Source organism: Bos indicus x Bos taurus, chromosome 11 (assembly GCF_003369695.1).
Source record: "Bos indicus x Bos taurus breed Angus x Brahman F1 hybrid chromosome 11, Bos_hybrid_MaternalHap_v2.0, whole genome shotgun sequence".
In the NCBI taxonomy this organism is placed as follows: domain Eukaryota; kingdom Metazoa; phylum Chordata; class Mammalia; order Artiodactyla; family Bovidae; genus Bos; species Bos indicus x Bos taurus.
The window spans coordinates 4,104,270-4,122,931 of NC_040086.1; the positions used below are offsets into that span (position 1 = coordinate 4,104,270).

The following is an 18,662-nucleotide window of genomic DNA, read 5'->3' on the forward strand; positions in this document are numbered from 1 at the left end:
GAGCTTCAGTTTCCACATCAGTCCTGCCAATGAATATTCAGCATTGATTCCCTTTAGAATTGACTGGTTGGATCTCCTTGCAGTCCAAGGGATTCTCAAGAGTCTTCTCTAACACCACAGTTCAAAAGCATCAATTCTTCAGTGCTCAGCCTTCTTTATGGTCCAGCTCTCACATCCATACATGACTATTGGAAAGACCGTAGCTTTTACTATATGGACCTTTGTTGGCAAAATGATGTCTCTGCTTTTTAATAAACTGTCTAGATTTGATAGCTAATTTGACAGCAAAAAAAATAGTATCTAATTTTATTATGTACCTATTGCTTTACTACTTTCTCACATTTCCTGGTATTTGCTTTTCCTCATGTGAATGAATTCACATCCTTTACCCACTTTCCTACCCATCAGTTCATTCATAAAAAGAGTTCTTCACGGGACTTCCCTGGTGGTCCAGCAGTTAAGACTTTGCCTTCTAATGCTCGGGGTGAGGGTTCAATCCCTGGTCAGGGCGCTAGGATCCCACATGCCTCTCGTGTTAGTCACTCAGTTGTGTCTGACTTTGCGGCCCCACTGACTCCAGCTCGCCAGGCTCCTCTGTCCATGAAATTCTCTAGGCAAGAATACTGGAGTGGGTAGCCATTTCCTTCTCCAGGGGATCTTCCCAACCCAGGGACAGAACCTGGGTCTCCTGCATTGCAGGAAGATTCTTTACCATCTGAGCCATGAGGAAGCCCAAAAATCAAAAAAACATAGACTAGAAAAAAAATAATATTGTAACAAGTTCAATAAAGGCTTTAAAAATGGTCCACATAAAAACAGTCTTTAAAAAAGAAACAGTTCTTCATATTTATTATCAGAGTTGTTTATGTAAGGCTATTTTTCATACATGTTGCTAAATTTTTTTCTCAGTTTATCAACTGAATTTTTATTTTGTTTTGGATTTTTTTTTCCTTTTGGCATACTGAAGTTTTGATTCTCCCAGGTGAACAAACAAAACAATTTTGGCCTTGTGGCTTCTGCTTCTGATAGTACATGTAGAAAAATGTTTCTCATCCCATCATTTCTCTTAAGACATTTATTTATTTATTTGGCAATGCCAGGCCTGAGCTGTAGGAAGTGGGATCTTCGGTCTTTGTTGCAGCATGCAGGGTCATTTTTGTTGTTATGGCATGCATTTCATCTTATAATTTCCTAAGTTCTTATCGAAAGTGGATTTAATAACTTCATTTTTACATTTAAAATTGTAACCCACGTGGAATATATTTTGGGGTTTGACATGAGTGAGAAACATGATGGTTTTCCAAGTGGTTAAATATTAATTCCTATTTTCCAGACTTTCTATTCTGTTCCATGGGTATGATTTCAATTCCTGGCCCCAAATTAAAATGTTTAGATACTTACAAATTTATAATATGTTTTAATATTGGATAGGTTATCCATCCAGATGCTGGCTGGGAATTGCATTAAACGCATGAATTAATTTGGGAACAACATGAATACACAAAATAGTATTACAGGAAATTGTTTAGCACTTGCAGGAAAGTGTTAAATACCTTCATTTACAGAACCATTCTCTTGGGTCTCCAGGTCAACTTTCTTCTGTTCGTGCAGGTTCCATACATTTTCCATTAGCATTCTCCCCATCTTTGATTCTGTCATGAGTGGAATAACTTCCCCATCACATTTCCTGACTTTCTTAGGGGCAGAGAGGCTGTGCACATTTAGCACGTAGGTGCTGTCCCTGCAATGTCCCCCAAGCCCAGCACATCTGGTTCCAAAGCCTTCACTGAGGGGCCACTCCTGAAGACTCCCGGGGCTGTGACCACTAGGGGGCGCCAGCGCTTTCCTGCGCAGTTTTTACAGCCTCCTCTTTTAAACTCCATCGCCCATGCAGCCCATGTCCCATCTGCCTCGGGCCAGATACTTCCTCCAACTGGAGGTGCTTCTTACTGTAGAAATGACCCTCACTCCATAGTCTGATTTCATCAATAATGTTGTTGTTTGGCTGCTAGGTCATGTCCAACTCTGTGCGACCCCATGAACTGTAGCCCACCAGTCTCCTCTTCCAGGCAAGAATACCAGAGTGGGCTGCCATTTCCTTCTCCAGGGAATCTCCCCAATGCATGGATCAAACCTGAGTCTCCTGCACTGGCAGGCTGATTCTTTACCACCGAGCCACTAGAGAAGCCCAGTGCCCCCCACTGCCAAAAGAATACTTCATTGCATATTAAAGGCTGCTAAGAGAGTAGATCTTAAAAGTTCTCATTACATAAAAGCATGGAATAACGATGTATGTATAAAAATGTATGGTAGCGAATGTTAACAAGAGTTATTGTGATCACTTTGAAATATATACAAATATTGAATCATTATGTTGTATACCTGAAACTAACGTGTCACTTATACCTCAATTTAAAAATAAGCACAAAATAAATAAGATAAAATATTAGGAATTAAAAAAAAAATTTCCACTGGGTTTGCACCTTATGGAGGAGCCCTTACTCCCGTCTACTTTGGTGCTCCATCAGGGGACGCCGGGAAGGCCCGGCCCACAGTGCCGCGTGCTGACAAACAGTGAAGGAAGCTGGAGACGGCACCTCGGTGCGGAGAGGCCAAAAGGAAGAACGACTGCCAGCGGACAGGGAGGCCTCTGGGGCTGAGCACAAAGCAGAGCTTGTGTCTCTTCAGAGCAGATGGGGTGCAGGCCAGCCCGCATGCCTGGAATCTCCCCAGACAAGGTCCTGGGCTCCTCCCTCCCACAGCAAAGTGGGAGCTCTGGTCTGAGTAATCAGATCTGCCCAACCACGGCCCAGACACGCTCAGGTGAAGGCCAAGGCTTTCAGGCTAGGCCACAGGGCAGGTCCACGGGCAAAGCTTGTCCACACAAAGTCCAGTCCCACCCAGACCTCCTTAGTCAGCCGGGTAGGTGAGGCCAGGGCAGCCACAAGCAGGCTGATACCAAGACCACGAACCCAGGCTGGCTGATACCCAGGCCAGCGCCTTCCACCTCTTTGGCCTCCCTTGAATGAGGTGACATGGACAAGCAAAGGAGAAGGAAACATTTGACAATGGCTGGAGGCTGGGCACTGGGCTAGGAAGGCTCCTGACATGCACAGTCTAATTCAGTTACTGCCCCAACTTACAGATGAGGAAACACATTCAGAGGTGCAGTCACAGCCCCAAGTGACCAGCCTGGAACCAGAACCAAAAAAAAAAAAAAATCCCATAATTGAGAAATACAATCTCCTCTGGTTTAGCTAAGATTCTGAAGGGCCTAAGAGTGCCAGGTGTGTCTATCCCAATGACACTGAAGCCTCAGGCACCCAAGCACTTGGTCCTGAGCCTGAGAAACAAGGGTTGTTTGCCTTCATCAAATGGGCTACAGCCAAGCTTTGGAGGCAAGGTGGCAGGGTCGTCTCAGGGTCCCTGCTTTTTCTCCAGGCCCTTTCTACACCTGGGCGTGGGTAAGCCAAGCCACTGAGCAGCTCCATCCTGCCTGGGTCAGCCCCGCCTCTGTGACTCTGCTGAGGCAGCTCCCAGGGTCAGCAGGTCCCTTGTCCCACTCCCAAACACTGCACTGTGACTTCTGGGGTGCTAAGCACTTCTGCCTTTGTGGGTCCCTTCCTCGATTTAAAAACCTCCTTTAAATATATTTTACAATTTGTTGCTGTTGTTTAGTCACTAAGTAGTGTCCAACTCTTTGGGATCCCATGGACTGTGGCCCACCAGGCTCCTCTGTCCATGGGATTTCCCAGGCAAGAATACTGGAGTGGGTTGCCATTCCCTTCTCTAGGGGATCTGCTGCTTGGCAAGTGGATTCTTTACCACTGAGCCACCAAGGAAGCCCATATTTTACAACTGCATTGATATAAAGGTGAATATATTATTGTATATTAAAACATCTTCTTTAACCTAAAGTTTGTGTTTTCCTTCTGATTTAAAAGATTAAAACATTTTGGGGACTTTGTTGGTAGTCCAGTGGTTAAGAATCCACCTGCCAACAGAGGGCACAGGTTGAACCCTGGTCCAGCAACTAAGCTCCCACGTGCTGAGTGGCAACTGAGCCTGTGGGCCACAGCCTGTGAGCCCGAGCCCCACCTACTGAAGCCTGAGCACCCAGAGTCGTGCTCTGCAACAGAGAAGCCACTGCAACGAGAAGCCCGCACACGCAACGAGACAGTGGCCTCTGCTCACCGCAACTAGAGAAAAGCCTCACACAGCGACAAAGACCCAGTGCAGCCAAAAAAAATTTTTTTTAATTTCTTTAATTAAAAAAAGGAAAAGAAATGAAGACATGTTGTGGCCCCTAGAACTATCATGGACCCTCAGAACCATGTGTCCACTGGGCCAGTGGGCCCGGCCCCACCATGAGCCCCACAGGGTTCCCTGGACTCTCCCCACGGAACCCGGCTTCCAGCACGGCCAGGGTCTCTAGGACCCAGAACCCACACGCCCCACCCCGGAGGGTCTGCTGCCCTCACCCATCACATTCAGTGCCCTTACGCTGATATCCTGATGCTGTGTCGACTGAGTGCCACGTGCTTGTGACCCCAAAGACTGTAACCTGCCAGGCTCCTCTGTTCGTGGGGACTCTCCAGGCAAGAATACTGGAGTGCGTAGCCTATCCCTTTTCCAGGGGATTTTCCCAACCCAGGAATTGAACCAGGGTCTCCTGCATTGCAGGTGGATTCCTTACCAGCTGACCTACCAGGGAAGCCCATGAGCGCCATGAACCTCAATAAATGTGTATTGAAGGAACGGGAACAGAGTGATTAGCAGGGAATTTTTATTAGTGGGACTACTAAATGAACCAATAGGTTGGTCTGAGAAGCTTTTGCCTGATTTTCTTGGCTCCATATATCATATTCAAATTGGTCTGACACTCAGCTCCCTCACAGGTCAATAGGCCAAGACGGCCTGTGAGCCAGAGCTGCTGAGAGAAGCATGTGTCTGCAAGGGTCTCAGAGCCTTCTGTCGGGTCCAGGTGAAAACAGTGGGGCCCACGGTGCCTCATGGTCACTAAGTGACCACAGCAGCCTGTACATTTCTAATCCTAAAGCTCTTCTGGGCTGTGACACTCCAGACCCTTTGGAAGTGAGTGTGGTAGCTGATGCTCAGGGACTGCTTTCTAAAAAATAAATCCTGGGAATTCCCTGGTTTGTCCAGTGGTTAGGACTCGGTGCTTTTACTGCTGGGGGCCTGGGTTTGATCCTTGATTGGGGAACTAAGGTCCTGCAAGCCACGTGGCATCACAAATAAATAAAGCCTGACACAGAGAAAACTAAGCAGTAATTAATAATTGGAATTTTAGTATTATTTAGCCTAGTACATCTTTTAAATTTGTCTTCATGTTCAGTTACAACTCTTTTAGACTGCATTTTCTTAAATCATGTTTTTTTTTTTAATTTAAGGTTGTTCAGTTGCTAAATAGTGTCCAACTCTTTTGCAACTCCATGGACTATATAGTCTGCCAGGCTCCTTTGTCCAAGGGATTTTCCAGGCAAGAATACTGCTTGTCCTAAAAAGGAAACTCTTGGGTGTAGAAAACTACACTTTTGTCTTATAGCAGGAGTGGAGCTTCATCCACTGCAGAAGCACAATGAGCCCAAGCACCCCCTGGTGGAACCTCCTGAAATTACAAGCAAAATACCCAAGAGGAAAAAGCAAACTGCCAAAGGGCATTTCTACTTTTTTGAAAGCCTATAAACAAATGAAATCTCCAAACACAAATCCTCAGTTCTTTACATGTGAATCCCTGACGGACAAGAATTATCTATAAATGGCATCAATATTATGTCACATACATACACAGGTTATTATTTTTAAATACATGTAAAAAAGTAGTCAAAGTGTTAGTTGCTCAGTTGTATCCAACTTTTTGTGACCCCATGGACTGTAGCCCTCCAGGCTCCTCTGTCCATGGGGATTCTCCAGGCAAGAATACTAGAGTGAGCTGCCATGCCCTCCTCCGGGGGATCTTCCCCACCCAGGGACTGAACCTGGGACTCCTGTGTCGCCTGCACTGGCAGGTATGTTCTTTACCACTAGTGCCACCTGGGAAGCCCTTAAATACATGAAGATGTGATCAATAAAATCAGTCATCCAGATGAGCCTCAAAATTCATACTGTCTTTTTGTTTATATATATTTTCCTCATCGATATACTGATATACTAAAAATGTAGTTGCTGTCATGTAGAACGTTTCTCTACTTGTTCAGTGTTACAAAGGGACCCTCCTACTCAGAAAAACCAGGAACTCTGGCTTTAGGGGAGAACTGACAGCCTTTAAGAAACCAAACTCCACGGCTGGCCATCCTGGATGTTGTGTCTTAAAGTGAAATTCAGATGGGAATTCCACTCTGATGGACAGGAGCTTAAACTGCAACTTTGCACACAAGACTATATGGCCATGAGAAGAGCAAAGAACTGCTGTAATATCATGTTGATGTTACAACAGAAGTGTTTATGTGGGAATTGGGATGGAACAAGAACAGATGATGTTTGGGCAGTATCTGCTCCCTCAGCCAATCCTGCCAGCACATGGTGAACAGTTCACTTGGGATTGCCCCCTGGAGCCAGAGAGACTCGAGAGGCAGCCACCCTGATGCCACCCAACCACTGATGTGGTGCTGAGACAGGGGTCCTGGCCTCCCGAGCTCTGGAGCCCTTCGCCACCCCCAGGTTTCAGGTGGTCACACCCACTAGGGGTCCCCGGATGGAGAAAGGCACACATCACGTCTGCCTCCTGAGCTTTGGGTTCCTCACTTCCAAACAGGGATAGTCCTCTATATTCTTTAAAGCTGTAGCAAGAACCAGTGGGATCATGTAATTCCTTACATACCCAAGAGTGCCTGGAGCACAGCCCAGGCTCAGCTACCTGGGGCTCCAGTTCGTTCAGGTTTTATCCCCTCCGATGGCACGTTACAGGCACCAGGACTCCAGCTGTTCCACACGACGGCCCTCAGTGGTGGGGGGCTTGTCACATCCCCATTTTCCAGACGGGAACAGAGGTGCTGAGAGGCCTCACGGCTGGAGAACAGGAGAGTCAGACTTTGCAACCAGAGCTCCCAGTCACGAGGTCTTGCTCAATTTTAACTGGAATGTTTTAACATTAAAAGAGAGTGGGAGAGGGGGAGAGTGGGCTTCTCTGGTGGCTCAGTGGTAAAGAATCCACCTGCCAATGAAGGGGACACTGGTTCAGTCCCTGATCCGGGAAGATTCCACATGCTGTGGATCAACTAAACCCGTGAATCGCAACTCCTGAGTCCATGTCCCACAACTACGGAAGCCCATGCATCCCAGAGCCTGTGCTCTGCAACAAAAGAAGTCACCACAATGAGAATCCCGAGCACCACAGCTGGAGAAGAGCCCCCACTCACCGAAACTAAAGAGAAGCCCGAGCAACGACAAAGACCCAGCGCAGCCAAAAATAAATAAATAAATAACTGTGATAAGAGAGAGACAGAAGTGAGGCTTAATTACAATAACACAGCCTTTCTAACTCACTCTCGTCCACTGGTCACAAGATATCTGCCACTTTCACCAAACTGCCTTTGCTTCTTACAACAGCCCTGCAGGAAAGGGAGCCCAAGGCCCACGGGGTCAGCCTGGCTCCCAGCCACCTCCCCTGCTTTGCTGTCCTGCAGAAGCCGCTGCAGGTGGTGGAGACAGGAGAGAAAAAGGAGGGTCCCCAGGGGCTCCAGTTCTGGGTAGGAATCAGGGAGGTGACTGGGGAGAGGTGCCCAGACCTTGTGCACACCCCGGGGGGTAATTTGCCCGAGAATGTTCACTCCCACTGAGTGAAACCCTGGAAGGACACTTCCTGGCCATTTCTAAGCTAACAGTTCCAGACAGGTTAGAACAGGCGATGAGGAGAGGACATCGGGTTCAGATCCCCAGTCCACGGCCCGGCAGTCGCGGTGAGGCTCTGTGCCTGTGTGCTCCTCTGGAAAACGGGGATGAAAACGAGGGCACGGGGCAATTCTGGCAGTACCTGGAGAACCAGCTAATGAGCAAAGGGCCTATTTCCAGGGGGAAATCATCTCCTGAGGGGTTTCCCAGGTAGCTCAGTAGTAAAGAATCTGCCTACGAATACAGGAGACGCGGGTTCGATCCCTGGGCTGGGAAGATCCCGGAGAAGGGCATGGCAGCCCCCTCCAGCATTCTCGCCTGGAGAATCCCACGGACAGAGGAGCCGGCGGGCCACAGTCTAGGGCGAGACTGAGCACGTGCACATCCTGAGGGGAGAGACTGAGGGAGCTCACACCTCTGCGGCTCACTAGCTGAGGTGCCCTGGCCAAGTTCCTCGATTTTTCTGGGCCTCAGTGTCCTTCTCTGTAAACTGCACAAGGTGATCGTAAGGACTGAATGAGACGCTGCAGATGAAAGACCCAAAATGATGCGTAACAGGCTTCGACACCACCTTTTGGTGGGAAAGAGACTGTTCCAATCACACACAGACTCACACTTCAGTAACCATTGAAAGCACGAGGTTGGGGAGGGGGTCGTGCAATGCGCAGCCTGAACTGTCCAGTGATTATATGCCTTACACACAAAATTCAGACTCTCACTGTATGTGCTTAGAAAAAACTGAAAGAAAAACATCTGTTGCCACTAAAACAATTATTTCAGTGTACTTCCTAATACACAATCAACGTACAACCCCCTAAAATTAAAGAACGGCAAATATCTATCACGTATAAGTCATAGAAAGCAGGTGCTGTTGAAAGCTAAGGCACATCATTTGGGATAGTGTGAATCACTGTTATTTTTGCTTTTTTTTTTTAAAAAAAAAAGACCAGGAGGAGGACTTCCCTGGCAGTCCAGTGGTTAAGAATCCGCCTGCCAATGCAGGGGACAGGATTCTATCCCTGGTCGGGGGACTAAGAATCACACCTGCCACGGAGCAACTAAACCCGTGAGCCACAACCACGGAAGCCTGAGCACAGCAACAAAGACCCAGCAGAGCCAAAAAAAAAAAAAGGAAAATAATACATAAAAAACATGGGTTCTTTGATGCGCCTTGCTGACAGCATGACCTGCTGGGTGCTCCAAGGGCTAGCTCCCACCTGGAGTTAGGGGGCCAGGCTCCCTCCTCACCACCCCCCAACCCCAGAGCTTTCAGCTAGGGGGCATCAGCTCGTTTTAAACAATGCTTGTCTAATGAGAGGCAAGGACCACGAAGGGCAGAGGACCTGTCGAGGGTTAGGAGAGCATGCACCCCCAGGTTGGTGGCTACCCACTGCTGTCACCCAAACCCCCTTACACCAGCCCCCTGGTGAACTCTGGGTTGCTAAGGACATAGTCTTTCCTGGAATCCTTCCTCAAGAATTCTTTCCTGGAACAACTGAAAATACAGAAACGACTCAGAGGGGGAGTTTGGAACTCTACAAACACCTGAATTCACACTAATTACACACAAAAGCCTGCTGGAAAAGGCAGGGAGAAACATGGTTCATACGTTACCTGCTGATCAATTATGGCTCATGGGAAAGATTGGCTGTTAGCACTAAGCTAACTCCTGCTTCCAACCCACGCCTGAGAGCTCAGGGCTGTTCAATGGGAGTGCGACATTGCCTGAAGGGGCAACACGACTCAGCGTTCCCCAACAAGAGAAAAGAACCAGACGCCCCCTGCCCCTACTCTGGCCCATGCCATCCTGCAGGCAGGCCTGGGGTCAGGGGGTTGATTTTCAAATAACTGGTCCATCTAAAAGGCAAGTCTACAGGAATTATTTCTATGTGGCTTCACCTTGAGATAGACACAGATATACAGATACAGATATATAATGGGCTTTTTTTTTTCCAATCCATTTGAAGCTCAGGCTGGGAAAGCTTCCAATCTGGTTTCTGAGAGAGAGCAGGAAGGGGGCTAGGGTCACGGCAAAAGAGCTCAGAAGAGAAGGGGACTGAAATGAAAACCTTATCTGGGAAATGACCTTGACATTCTCTGGAGAGGATGAATGACTGATTCTGCGAGGCAGGAACCAGGCCCTCAGAATCCAAGGCTAAATTCTGTGAATCTCACCTCTGTATGCATCAAATCAAAGACAAAATGTACAAATTATGAAGAAAAGAAAGAGAGAGAACGGTTGAGATACAGTTCACCCCACCTGGCTTGTTCACTGCCTGCTTGAGGCTGGAAAACCAAGACCTCACTTCCTAGCCTCTGTCCAGGCCATGCTGCCCACCTGGGAGAGTTCACTGTCCCGCTTTGTTAAGAGGCACCACGGTGGACACATCCGTTTTCCTATGGGGGGGTGTGGGGGGTGGTCCCAAAGCCTCGGCCGCAGTTTCAGGATGGACGCCGAGCCTCAGGGTGGATGCTGAGCCCCAGGGGGGACCCCCATCTCCTCTCCCCTGCCCCCCATGTGGTAGGTCTGGGGAGGGAGGCAGCTCCCAGCAGGACAGCCCTGCAGGTCTGGTTGGAGGCTGAGCTTTCAACAATTCTGTTATCTTTGAACTTCCTGCACTAAATTCTCTTCTGCTTAAAGGAACTGGAGCAAATCTTGAATAGCACAGACGCTGAAGACGCTGTTGACCAAAATACATGAAATCTCATGGGGAAAAAACTTCAGCGGGAAAAGACAGACAGACTTTGGGCAGGACATATCAAAGGAAGAGGCTTGTGTATACACAGGAAATCAGTCTTTCGAGAGGGACTTGGAAGGAACCAACCAGACAGATGTACAAAAGAGCACAGACAATGATCTTCATTCTCGTGGGGCTAAAGGACAAAAGGCTGAACATGGCCGAGGTACATGTCCATCCAACAGAGGGTGAGTAAATGGGGGCCACCCTCACCCTGGAGTCCTCTGCAGCCGGAAGAGTTGGTGCTACAGAAGTGTATCCAATAGCGTGGAGAAGAGACTCAACACATGAAAAGGTGGCCCAGGAAACAATGTAGACATTACTTCTCCGTATTAATTTATACTTTGTAAAAAACTTTTTATTTTGTATTGGGGCAGAGCTGATTAACAACGCTGTAGTAGTCTTAGGTGAGCAGCAGAGGGACTCTACCATACATACACACGTGTCCATTCTCCCCCAAACTCCCCTCCCGTCCAGGCTGCCACATAACACTGAGCAGAGTTCCCTGTGCTCTACAGCAGGTTCTTGTTGGTCATCCAACACAGCAGTGTGTACACGTCCATCCCAAACTCCCTAACTACCCCTTCTTCCCATTCTTCCCTACTGGCAACCATAACAACACCTACTCCTGTGAACACACGTGTATAGGCGTATCTGGCACAGCACGCACCAAGACCGGAAGGAGACGCTGCCCCAGATGTCACTGCTGCGCCTGCTCACGCTCTGCCTCCAGGTCTGCTGGATGGAAGAGACTGTCTGTGAAACGGCACCTGGCCTCGGGCCACCCGAGGGGGCAGCCAAAGGGCAGGCTGCCAGGACGGAGCCCAATCACAAGTCTGGTCAGGGCCCCAGATGGCAGGCAGGCTGGCCCCGAGCCAGGCTCGCCAACTTCCAGGCCTTTCCCGCTTGCCAGCCTGGCCAAGTCTTGTCTACAGTGCTTGCGCCGCCACTGAGAGACCCCGAGGTTGCCCATGAGCTGCTCCTAGTAACTGCAGCTCTAGAACGTGGTGCCCAATAAGCCGTGCTGACCAGAACCCCTTGATGCACAGACTCGCCTTTGCCCACGAAGGCCTGACACAGTGCCATGACACTCGCTAAGATGACATTGCTGAGTCTCGGAAAACAGGTGACTCACATTTGCAAGATGTTTTGTGTTCGTACATTAAGAATCCATTTACACCCTGAAAATACACTGGAAACGCTAATACGCTAAACGCTAAATAAGATGATTTAAAGATCTTTCCAAAGGCGCATACAGCTGACACCCAGCAACACACCAAATACACAGGGCTGAGTCTATCCCTGTGGAAATGACCCCAGGGCAAGGAGGGTGGATCACCAGGTGGAGTGGTGCAGGTTCAGACATTGAGTGGGTGGGGTTAAACTTCCAACAAACCCCATCCTCCTCCCGCTCCTCTCACTGAAGCTTCTAAGTCATGAATCTTCCACGCAGGAGAACCCAAGAGAAAGTTCCTGCTACCAGGCTGAAGAATTGATGCTTTCGAATGGTGGTGCTGGAGAAGACTCCTGAGAGTCCCCTGGACAGCAAGGAAATCAAACCTGTCAATCCTAAAGGAAATCAACCCTGAATATTCATTGGGAGGACTGATGCTGAAGCTCCAACATTTTGCCCACCAGATGCCAAGAGCCAACTCATTGGAAAAGACCCTGATGCTGGGAAAGATTGGGGGCAAGAGGAGAAGGAGGCAACAGAGGATGAGGTGGGTCGATGGCATCACCAACTCAACGGACATGAATTTGAGCAAACTCTGGCAGATGATGAAGGACAGGGAAGCCTGGCGTGCTGCAGTCCATGGGGTCATGAAGAGTTGGACACGACTGAGCGCCTGAACAACAACCACTCCTTGGGGAGCATGGTGGGAGGAAGAATGAATAATTAAGCAGGCAAGCTGATGGAACATGGGGGTGAGGAGTGAAGTATCCAACCCAGGTTAGAAGAGCCGGTGCCAGTGGAGACCAGCTCGCTGCACTTGCCACATGGGTTGCAGAGCCCTGAAGGGAACTCAAGTGACCCAGGTCAGAGCCCCCACGCCCACTACACCTGCCCCAGCACCCATGAGGTACTGAGGCTGTGCCTGGCCCCAGAGCTGCACATAGAGCAAGAGCCGAGCCGAGAGCAGTCTGCACAGGCTCGGAGCAGCGTGTCCGGAAAGGACAGTAAACAGGATGAAGGACTCTCATAAGATAGGTTAAGTAGAGACAAACACTCAGTAAGGAGAGCACGTGTGCATGCAACATAGGGAGGTGTGGAAGGACGGACAGACACCTGATATTCATGAGATGCTAAATATACCCAGGTCACTGGGCAGTAAATATTCATGATACACTCAGTGCTGAAAAGGTACTAAATATTCACAATATATTCATCCACAGGAGACTAAACATACGACAGGGCCTTGATATGGACTGTAATTCCGTCACCCACGGGCGACATGCAACGTGGTCCTCTGAGCCACCACCGTCTGTCATGCTCATCAGCCGGCCACAGATGCGGCAGGGCAAAACTGGCCCTGCATCTCGCCTGCAGAACAAGTGTGTGTATGCGTGTGTGGGCGCAGGGGGTGACTGGTCCAGGGCACTTCCTGTCAGTAGCCTGGCTGCTAGTACTTGTAACCATGTTAGCGGGAAAAGCTGACACTGCAGAGGGACACAGAGCATGCGAGCCCTGTGTGCCCTGGGGCTCAGGAGCCGGGCAGATCCCACCTGCTTGCACGCTCCCTACCTCTGTTACCTGTCCCCTCTCTCTGCCCTGGCTCCTCACTTGAAACTGCATCAAGCTCATTTCCTACCTAGAGGAGGAAATGGCAACCCACTCCAGTATTCTTGCCTGGGAAATCCCACAGACAGAGGAGCCTGGCGGGCTACAGTCCATGGGGTCACAAGAGAGTCGGACACAACCGAGCACAATAAGGTAATTCCCAACAGGACCTCTACCACTAGCCCTGCTCAGCAGTGCTCTACACAGCAGACCTGCTCGTTGTCCTGGATCACCATCAGCTCTCAGACCCTTCATTGCTTTAGGATCCTTTATCAGGGGGTCTTATGTGAGTAGTGTTAGTCGCTCAGTCCGTGTGACTCTTTGCAACCCCATGAACTGCAGCCCGCCAGGCTCCTCTGTCCACGGAATTCCTCAGGCAAGAATACTAAAGTGAGTTGCCATTCCCTTCCCCAGGGGATCTTCCTGACCCAGGGATTGAACCCAGGTCTCCTGCATTGCAGTTCGATTCTTTACCATCTGGGCCACCAGGGAAGCCCCTAGGGGGTCCTAATCAGGGATCAAAATAAATACCTTTTTGCTTATTAAGAAAGACAATGGTAGAGTAACCACTACAAATAATTCATGAGGCATTTTCTCCGCTGATACAGGATCTCAAGTGATGCTGGTATGCGTGAATCCCCACCCCCATGCTATGGGGTCACAGGGACTCTAGGTGGCAGAGTGGAAACCAGAGCCCTGACTGCCCCCCTCAACTGGACCACTTGCTTTAAGAAAGCAAAACACCTCTCACATTTTCACGACCCCCAACTCAAGCCAGCCATTCTGAGAGTAATTTCTTGGGAAACTCGCACACCTGACCTAAGGCTTCTGCTGCCTCCCACAGATGTGAGAATCTGGGGACAGAAAAAAAAAAAAAGAGACTACTGTCTGGACCCCAGAGGTGAGTGGGTATTCCAGAAGTTCTCAAACTTCATACATTCAAAAGCCCATCCCACACCGGGGCTAGGAAGACACTTGAGCAAATAAACAACATCCTACTCCTCACCTTTCAAAAGGCTCTTTAGCAATTTCTTTCACAGACAGCTTAATCATAAGAAACATATCTGGGAGCTCTTCCTACCCAGATCTGCACAGGAACAGTGCCAGTGTCCACAAGGAGCCGACACAGGTAGGGGTGTCCCTGGTTGCATGGCCACCCCTGTCCGATCATTTCTTGTCAATCTGCCACTAAATTCGCTGACCATTCCCTGGGATCTACTGGTTAGTGTCCTGCTGAGCTCAGGGTTATGGGTCATAGCATATTAAAGCAATACAAAGGATGCTACAGTAATTCCTTAGAATCATCGACGTGCCTTAAGGACCATTTACCTGACCTGAAACTTTGAAATGCGCTTCCGGGTGCAGATAACTGAGAATAACAGGACTGGATGAGAATTCCTCTGATTTCCATTCAGCTGGGGGAAAATGCCAGGCATTTAGAATGCTGACCGTGACTATGGTCCAATGTACAGATACAGGTACCCTGACAACAAAAGGGATAAGCCTGACACCAGGAAGAGTTAACTAAGAGGTGAGCCCCAAAAGACCACTCCTGGGGAGTCTTCTGTCTTTATGGACTCAAGAGGTCCTTCCCAGTGGGAAGAAGAGATAGTAAGGAAGTTTGGGATGGACAGGTACACATGCTATATTTAAAATGGTTAACCAACACAGACCTACTGTATAGCACAGGGAACTCTGCTTAATGTTATTTGGCAGCCTGGGTGGGAGGGGAGTTTGGGGGAGAATGGATACATGTATATGTATGAGTCCCTGTGCTGTTCACCAGAAACCGTCACAACATCGTTCATCAGCTATAACCCAATACAAACTAAAAAGTTAAAAAAAAAAAAAAGAAGAAGAAGTCCTCCCCATGGGAAGTTCTCTTTAATCTCACATGTGGCTGAGTCTTAATGTTACTTAAAGTCCCTCCTCCTCTGAGAAGCCCTCCCTGACCACTTTGCCTTCTACCCACAAAGTGTGAACAAAACCCAGGACTTGTGAAGGGCTAATCAAGTTCTCCAAACAATTCCTAAGGATCCTGAAAAATCAATTACAACTTGGATTTTTCGGTATTTTTCCTGCCGCTTTTGATAAATGCCAAGCTTACAGTGGATCGTTCTGATGATGAAGCAGCAGCGGCATAAACAGCACGATCGTTTGGAAAACACCAAAGCATATGAACCTGGTCTACTGCGCTGGGCTCGGAGTGTGTAGGCAGACAACTCTTCTGTCCTCCAACCACCAAAGCTTCAAAGCTACTCTTTCCCCATCTCCTCCCCATCCCTGACTGGTAACTCCAACAGGCCCTACAGTCTTTCCGGTCTTTTTCAGGTAATAAGAAGTCCAGGGCAGATAATGGAGGTTGACTTGCCCAGAAGACGGGGGGATGGGGGAAGGGAATTTCTGGTCTGTTTCCCCAGTTTGCTGCCCCCCAGCTTCCTTCCCACATCTCCAGGGTGCATCTGGTTTCTCCAGGGAGGGGAGGAATTAAGATATACAAGTTGCTGAAATTCCCTCTACACATCAAGAGCTTTACTCTAAGCCCCCATGTCCAGAGGACAGGAGATACAACCTAAGAAAGATTTCTGCCTTTCATGTCAAAAAAAGAAAGCTCTTCCGATACAGGGAGAGAGGAACCTGGAGCCCCCAGCCCCTTTACACCCAGCCTGGAAGAGAGAGGTTAGTGAGGGAAGAAAAACCCCAGGGGATTGAGAGGGACATGGAAGGCTGGGGGGAGTTTGTCCTGCTTATGGCTAGGAACACAGGACCGCTCAGACTAGGGCTATTCCACACAAACTGGGCAGGTTCCCAGATGCCCAGCAGGGACCTGTTGAAGACACAGGGTGAGGAGACCTCAGGGCCAGATGCAGGAGCCTGTGGCCTCACTCCAGGGACAGCTGGCTGGACAATGCTCAATGGAAACAGGAAAAGGAGGCTCAGTGGTGGGAAACCCATCAGATGACAGCAAGAAGCCACGCTCCCCACACCTTGAAGTGCTGCAACCTTCTCCTGGAGCCCAGAGACTACCTGCCCCAGAGAGTGGGCCCCAGACAGTGACCTGGAGAGACGGAGACTGACTTTCCGGGGACTAAGCTGCTTTAAGCTAGATACCGACTCAGATAAAATCCTTTGAATTAGGCTCAGGAAAATCACAATCAGGACCTAGGACTAGACATATCAAAAGGGAGCCAAAGTCCCTTGTTCAGGGCAGCGAAATTAAGTTCACCTAAAAATGTAAGTTGACCTAAAAAACTCTGCACATCCCAAGGAGGAGGCTGGTGACCTTCAGCCCTCCACAATAAACCCCGGGCAAGAAACATCTCCACTCGGATCGAAAGGCTCAGGGTCTCCATGCAACACAAGCAGAGCTTATAAGCGTGTCTGTGCACAGGCACGTAGCTAACCTCCCCAGGAAGAGCGGATGGCTGCAAGCTTGCCCAGGCAAACCCAGCCTACTGTGCCACCTCAGAAAACTTACCCTCCAGAGGGCAATGCACCTTCACCCACAGTCTCATTTAACCCCCTGAGCTGGCGACCGGCACTCCCTTTCTGCTAAGTCAAACCAAGACTCATCAAGCTTCGGTGACCGGCTCAAGATCACCAAGCTGAACAACAATATGAATAGGACACCCACCCTTCCCTGAGCCCGAGGGGTCTGGTCCCACGCAGTGGCCATATGCTGTGTGTGAGCCGGGCAGCAGCCTTGCAGGTGCCACTTTTTAATTTGTTCATTGAGGACAGCTGCTCAGAGAAGCTAAGAAACTTGACCAGGAGGCAAGTCTGGACCAAGGGAGGCCCTCGCTCCAGGCACAACATTTCAGGGAGTACCAAAGACTCCTGAAGACAAACGGTACAATGGACTGTTTCAAAACATCAAAATGAACACAGAATCCACACTGCACAAAACACATCACAGTTTTAAATAAAGACAGGATCTGTAGTACTGATTTTTCTTCTACCTTAGCCTCCAATATGGCTCAGCACAACACTGGGGCAGAGAGAAGAAACCAGCCCCGCTCAGTCCTCCACAGGCCCCACAGTCAGGGACCGCTGATGTGACTGCACAGACTCTAGAAATGCTGCTCCCCACAATCCTACCGCCTCACATGGCTCTAAGGAGTGATCACGGCGCTCCATCATCCCAGGTGTGAGCTCCAGGGAGACCAGGGTCTAAACAGATTCTATTCCACGGTCACGTGCCCGAATTATGTAAATGAAGGAAGCGTGCCGGCTGGAATAGGGAGTGGGGATATTTTAAGCTATCAGTTGAGGAAGGTGTGGGGTGGGCGCTCAGAGGCTCACACAGCTGCTCGTCTCCCACTTGATAGATTTATGGCTCAAAATTAAGTATTCAGCAGGGACACCGTGCCAGCTGCCGCTTGTACCGACACGAGTCTAACCCCAACGGTGGTATTCCTTTACACTTTGCATTTCCAAAGCCAAAGCCTGGTTGGTAACTAGTCCACTGGAGTAACCACTCAGGCTTTGCTCACTGTTCACCTCGTATTAACGCCCCATCTGAGAGGAAACGTCCGTTCAACAAATAGGTGTTGATTAAAAATGTGAGCATTTCTTAGATCAACCCCAGAACCCCTCAATGGCAACCAAAGCCTAAAACGTGTATAACAAATAAAGCATTACCTGAAGCAGAAGAGTTAACGACCGTCCACTCCTCTCCCCTGCCGCGGCCTCTGGCGCCAGAAGGCACCGACACTTCGTCCACCAACAACTTCCCCCGGACACACCGACTCCCCTCGTCGTGTGTTTTCTGAGGCGTCACCTCACGATTCAAAGTTAAGTCCGGCGAAGTCAGCAAAGGGAAACTTCGGGCACTTGGGGGAGCGCGTCCGGCCGGACTCGGCCGCGGGGAGGGCGCTCCGTCCGCGTGGCTGAGGGGGTCCCCGGCTCCGAAACCCCCGCCCCAGTCCCAGCCCCGGTACCTGCACGGGAGCGCGGGCGGCTCCGCGAAGCGCCGGAGGCTCTGGGTCCGCGGGGTGGGGGCGGCGGGGCCCCGGGAGCGCGGACGCGCGGCCCTCACGCGGCGCAGCAGGTGGCCGCCCGGCCTCGCCGCCGCCGCCGGTCGGGGGCCCGAGACCCGGGCGCGGGCGCGGGCGCGGGCACGACCCTCCGGCGCCGGCGCTGGCGCTCGCCGGGCCTCGGGCGCGCTCCCCGGCCCGGGCGCGCCGGCTCGGCTCTGCGGCTCTCCGCACGGCGGGGGCGGACGCCGCTCCCCTCTTCTCGCTCCGCTCGCTCTCCCGCCGCGCGCACCTTCCCCGCGGCGCGCCGCTCCCGCC

The 18,662-nt window shown here is 50.1% G+C and overlaps 1 protein-coding gene across 4 annotated transcripts in view; it reads right to left on the bottom strand.

Moving 5' to 3' along the window:
- KIAA1211L (KIAA1211 like) overlaps positions 1–18,382 on the bottom strand; it is a 130,418-nt gene extending 112,036 nt beyond the window's left edge. The window contains exons 1-2 of one of the 4 annotated variants that reach the window (XM_027554666.1): positions 18,309–18,379; positions 18,010–18,148 (exon numbers count right to left, since the gene is read on the bottom strand). The gene's annotated coding sequence lies outside the window, so the exon portion shown is untranslated. Of the gene's footprint in view, positions 1–6,841; positions 7,011–17,327; positions 17,527–18,009; positions 18,149–18,308 lie in introns of those variants that run through there. The other 3 variants (XM_027554668.1, XM_027554667.1, XM_027554669.1) reach the window with 3 other exon arrangements.
- Positions 18,383–18,662: the final 280 nt, after the last annotated feature.